This window comes from Sinohyriopsis cumingii, chromosome 15 (assembly GCF_028554795.1).
Source record: "Sinohyriopsis cumingii isolate HCF-2022 chromosome 15, ASM2855479v2, whole genome shotgun sequence".
Taxonomy (NCBI): domain Eukaryota; kingdom Metazoa; phylum Mollusca; class Bivalvia; order Unionida; family Unionidae; genus Sinohyriopsis; species Sinohyriopsis cumingii.
The window spans coordinates 36,292,847-36,299,217 of NC_142975.1; the positions used below are offsets into that span (position 1 = coordinate 36,292,847).

General features: G+C 33.9%; 1 long non-coding RNA gene across 1 annotated transcript; it reads left to right on the top strand.

Annotated features, from left to right (window-relative positions):
* Positions 1–3,705: 3,705 nt before the first annotated feature.
* LOC149781610 (uncharacterized) lies at positions 3,706–4,693 on the top strand. Its single transcript, XR_016414516.1, has 2 exons — positions 3,706–3,806; positions 4,469–4,693. It is a non-coding gene; the product is annotated as an uncharacterized LOC149781610 (long non-coding RNA).
* Positions 4,694–6,371: the final 1,678 nt, after the last annotated feature.

Below are 6,371 nucleotides of genomic sequence, written 5' to 3' on the forward strand. Positions count from 1 at the left end.
ATTGTTCAGAGTTTGAATAACCCGTATGACGTAAACTCTTTTATAAATGGGGATATTTTGTAATAATTTACTGATATATTTAGGGTCAGTTGTATATACTTGGGCAGTTAAGTGTGAACAGTTATATATACTTTCGTTTATTAATAAGGAACATATATTTATTTATTTATTTGTGTACATCTCTACGGTGAAGATGGAAAAGAAGTCAGGTATAATCCACGTGTTTATTTACACGGACAAGGAGAAGTTGCTAGCTGGTATGAATTGTGGAATACTATGTTCATTTTTGCCCGTCAAAACCCATACCCTTTCATTGTCTCTCTAGAAATGGTGTGATGCCACCAATATCGTCACCGTAATTGTTGCATGACAAAACAATACTGGACTTGTTGTATATACTCTTTGTTACACTATATATATATATATATAATTTTAAATTCAAAACAAAATTCAAAGAAGGTTGTGTTTTATTCACAGGTGCTGCAGAGTGTTCATTTTTATGTAGCACTTCACTGGACTGATGAAAATAGTGTTAAATCAATGAGTACACATCGGACAAAGAGGAATAAAAGTTAAACTTAAGTAAAAAGACTAGACTGCAAAACAGACATGTTAAGTCCGTCTAGTAGGGCTTATACAGATTATACTCGAATTCAGGCCAGAAAGCATACTTAGTGCAAAAAAAGTTACATATGTTTCTAGATATGTATATAATTATTGTTACTTTAATACCTTTCATCGTTGTGGATTGCTTTTCTAAGAGGAATAGAGCACTACCCTTGTTACACTTTGTATTTGTATTTTATGTACGTAGTTTAGACAGTAATTCACAACAGCTATAAACACTTGGTGCTTTCTCGGCAAAAATCTGTTTCAGGCGAACTGAGACCTATTAGAAAAAAACTACAGCAAGAAAAAATTCAGAAAAAGGTGAATGTTACAATAAATCTTATGAGATCAATTTTGTAAATTTATTCATCTAGACTTTGACTTTTGTAGAATTAATCCGAAGAGTGTTTATGTTGAACAAATATAGAGATATACAAAAAATCAGAGAGTGTGAATGAGAGTATACACAATGTACACATCACAAAAATATAATAATGATCATAACGCTGCATGTTAAAAAATTATTATTTAAGGGGGCAGGAGCCATATTTTATGTACAAATTTAATATCGCATCCACCTGCCTAATATAAAAATTCATAAGAAAATAATACATCAGTGAGGTCATAAAGGTCAATATGTTTGGACAGGCATTATGAAGCACAATATAATCATATCACACACTTGACCTGACAAGTCTAGTGAAGTTCTTAGAATAAAATGTTTATCCCACCCACCTCCTTTTGTATAAATGCATTTTTCAGATCCGAAGGTAATTTTTGACAGCATGTTGTGCTGACAGTGCAAACGCAAGCTCTTTTCCTGGGTGATACTTTTGAACAACATTGTCTACTAAAGAGTTTTATTCAATTCAGAATAGTTGTAATCCACGCCGTTATTGAGACATTCTAATTGAATTGAACCCACGCGTCTACTGCTATAGTTGGCTAGCTCTGCTTTCTAGCCGACTATTGGTATTACATTGGTTACATACTGTGCAGTGACTATGAGAGGTGGACATGCCTCACATCATTTTCAAGAACAAAACAAGCCTGAAACACCTAATTCATAAATATATCCACCTCTTTAATTATTACACAAAAATAGCTAAAAAACCTTACCCTTAACTTAAGAAATTCGCCATGGGCCAATATGTGAAACTGCCCCCTGCCACCTAATGTGCCTGTGAGAAGAGATCTATTTTAAATATCTATTACGAATTGTCTGAGTTAAAACATGCATGGGGAATCAACATGATTGCAGTTTCTATTGTAGGTAAAACACTATAGGTAGAGATTAATTTTGTACATGTATGTACATAGCGGTTGGGATGCAATAGAGGAAACAATCAAGAATACGGAAAAGGAGGAAATGGGAAAAGAATAAAACAGTGTTGTTGTTGTTGTTATATGGTTTAGCGCTTTCTTTTTCAGCACAAGATTGGCTATACATGACAGGTTGTTGGGTTTAACACTATTTTTCAGCACTAGATATGCTATGCATGGCGGCGAGTATTAATGGTGGAGGATGAACCCGGGAAAACCCCGGAAAGAACCACCGACCCACGAGAAGTTACCGGCAAGCTTTCTCACATACCCACATTGGCCAAGCCCGTGTCTCGAACCCATGCAGACAGTGTTGAGATGGCAGTGATCCGTAACGGTGAGAGCTTTAGAATACTCGGCCACTCGGGGTCCCTAAAAATAATGTACTACTACTCCTACTAATCATAATAATAATTTAAAAAATATTAACAATAAAAACAGTAATAAAATAATAATAATAATAATAATAATAATAATTATTATTATTATTATTATTATTATTATTATTATATTATTATCATTATTATTATTATTATTATTATTAGTAGTAGTAGTAGTAGTAGTTGCAGATGTATTAATTGTAGTAATAGTAGTGATTGTAGTGACAAATTATATTTTTCTTGGTGGATTGTCATATATAATGTTTTATTTATATATTTCAGTCTGAACTATGTACGAAAGATCTAATTCCGTTGTCAACGTGACCCTTTATATGGACGGTAGGACTGATTGCGAAGCATCGGCAGCAAGTGCACTGACCTTAACATTGCACGAATTCCCCGAGTTTTCGGGGTTCAGCACTATTGATCCCCGTCTAAGTCTCGCAGCAGTCAAGGCGATAGAAAGCAACAATATGTTGCCAATTATAAAAGAGGAATTAAAAAACAAAATTCAGTTTAAGAGGATGACAGGAGGGAGAGAAGAACTGATGGATGATTTCACCGAAAAGCCCAAAGCTGAGGTACCTCAACTTTTGTACAATGTTAATCAAATAATTATTGTTCTGATTACGATATTATGGTATTTTATGTTTCCGTTCTATTTAACATTTAGTTACAAAGTTATCACTGCACTGCACATTTATGACCGTTTTAAGTTTTAAGTTTTGATACCAATTTTTAATATAAACATTTACATATATCAACAGATCATCTCCTTCACCATATTACATCCTCTGATACAGTGGTTTGAAAAACTCAGCTATGAATTTTCAAACATTACGGGACCGCATTTCAGAACATAAACTGTCCATAGAGCACGAATGTACAGCAGCGGTAATCGAAATACATTCTGATACAATTACACAGTTGAGCCTTTTGCTTCTGTTGAGTGTATATGGGTTCAGGTTAAATTTTCTCCATTATTGTCTGAGTGTTCAACATTTGTTTACAAATCTCTTTTAAATGAAGGGTTTAAGGACAACTTCGCACAAGTAATGTCGACCAGGGCCGCCCTTAGGCAGATTGGACCGATTTTGACAAATCGGGCCCCGGGCTCACAGAGACCGCGCGCGTTAGGAATTTGTAAAACTATATATAGAGAGAGCATGTAATTTTAAAGCGAAGGAAGAACATTTTTAATTCAATATCATATAACAATTCTTTAAATTTTATTTGTAAATGGCGTGATCATGGCCCACGCGCAAATCCAGGGAGCCCAGCCAAAAGGATGTAATCGGGATCAGCGTTTTCTAAGTCCGTTCCTGATGTCGGCATATGGAAATATTTTATTTGAATAGTTGATATTAGTATTAATCTTATTATCAGTTGACAGTCGAAGAGAAGGAGAAAGTTCAAAGGAGACGAGAACAGAACAGAATGGCGGCAAGAAGATTCCGCGAGAAGCAGAATACACTGGGCACGAAACTGCAGAAGGTAAACTAAAACAAAATTTAAATAAACAAACAAAAAACATAGGATTTCTTGGATAGTCTTTGTGGAGTCTTTAATGGACATAAGGGAAAAGAAAAGCAGGTAACATAAACTCGAATTTGGGTATGATCCAAATTTGTAAGGGAAACATTTGTTGAAACATGTACGCCGACTAGGATTGCAGAAACAAAGCTCAACATTAAGCAAGTTAAGCAGAGATTTACCTCTATAGACAAAAGCTTGTGGATGTTGTTGTTGGGTTTAACGCTTTTTTCAGCACTAGATATGCTATGCATGGCGGCGAGTATTAATGGTGGAGGAAGAACCCTGGAAAACCCCGGGAAGAACCACCGACCCACGAGAAGCTACTGGCAAGCTTTCTCGCATACCCACATTGGCCGAATCCTAGACACGAACCCACGCATACAGAGGTGAGATGGCAGTGATCCGTAACAGAGAGCGCTTTAGACCACTCGGCGACTCGGGGCCCTGAAATACCATTTGCTAACAGCGCATAATCCTGATGCTTCTGAATCTGTCTGTGCTGATGCTGCTGATTTTATTATTATTATTATTATTATTATTATTATTATTAGTAGTAGTAGTAGTAGTAGCAGTAGTAGTAGAATGCAATCCAATATATATATTTACACCATTCCTTTCAGGAAACACAGACACTTGAATCTAACAACACATCCTTGAAAAATCAAATACGAGAGCTAAGGAAAGAAAAGGAAATTCTTTGGAGGCAGCTTCAGTCACACCTGTCTGTTTGTCCTAACGTCACTGACCCCTATATGCAGCCAAGTTTCCCATCGTGACGTTTATGGAAGCGGATTTTCAGGAGTATGGGGACCCTCATAGAGATAAGGCTTTCTGGACCAAGTATATGTTTTGTCCATTATATAATTACTCAGATTAACTCAGTCGGTATCCAGGTCCCATTTAAACGAGAAAATATTCCTCGGAATCAGCCACTGAGATGAATAAAAGAGGACAAAATATGAGGTTCAAACGGTTGCGATCTTTGTACAATGGCTGATTTTCTCGTTCATATATATATATATATATATATATATATATATATATATATATATATATATATATATATATATATATATATATATATATAACTTAAGGAACGGAAAGAGATGTTGTTGTTCTTTATTTAACGCCGATTATGTGACATGCTATTTTTAAAGGATTAAACGTGATGTAATAAAATAAAAACCCTTACATTTTCTATACACATGTACATTTTACTAAAGCTTTGTACTGGTATATAGTAAGATCTACAGGAACATACGGGTGACGTTTTTTAATATTTAGATATGTTGTATATGAAGCTATTCGTAGCATGATATATATTTTTGTAACATGTTTTCTTTAATGAGTTTACATGGCTTGCATTTTGTGGAGACATTGTTGACTGATGTTTAATATAGTAATCAATTTGGCGTTGGTTTGTGTTTGCGTCTTTACTTCAGTCAATACCGCAATGTTAAGATAGAGCGTCTCGACAAGAAAAGATTTTCTTGTTGATTTGTGTTTTTTGCGATGTACAAAAGTCCTATCATTTTCTATGTAGACAAGTTTTCTCTTAACTTTTATATGACGTACTATCCATGTGGTTTAACTTTTGGTATATTTTATTTCATAAGAAATGTCCTAATGTCAAAACGCAATGAAAAGTTAATAATTTTGTTTTGCTTTATAAATTTAAATGTACTCAGATATTATAAAACCATGAGAATATTTGTTTGGGCACTTTTAATTGCCTGTAATCTTTTTGAATGTATGCATGTATATATATATGTATGTATGTATGTATGTATGTATGTATGTATGTATGCATGCATGCATGTATGTATGTATGTATGTATATATGTATGTATGTATGTATGCATGCATGCATGCATGTATGTATGTATGTATGTATGTATGTATGTATGTATGCATGCATGTATGTATGTTACATGTAATAATTCGATGTTTTAATATATTAACGAGTATTTTCATGGTAAAAATATTATATATAACATGACGTAATAGGTCATTTTCTTATAGTTCATTTTACATATCATGAATTGAAATTTAGAAAGATTTCATTACTGTCGTGAAGGACTGGTTCAGTTTGTTTTTTTTTTGTTGCATTACATTTTCAGGAAAATAACTTTCAATTAACCCTTTAATTTGCTGGTGTCTCTAATATTCAGGAATATATGTTGTATTATAGTAATATTTTGTTGTCTGTGCAGTGTTCTGCAAGCTTGGAACCCATTGTATGTTGCATATGAACGTGAGAAGTGTCGATGATGTTTTTACTTTTTCAATATAGTTAAACGTATGCGGTGATATGGAAATGTATTGGGAATTTTGTTGTTTTTATATAACGGCCTGTTTAATACGAAATGGATGTCATTATGACCTCTATCGTTTGTAATTATTGTCCATTATTCAACACACTTGTTTTATTGTTATTAATGTCGTGTTATATTAACATAATGGTTTCCTTTTCTCCTAAAGCTGATGATAGAATATCTTTCAAAGCGAGGTTGAAAACCAAAA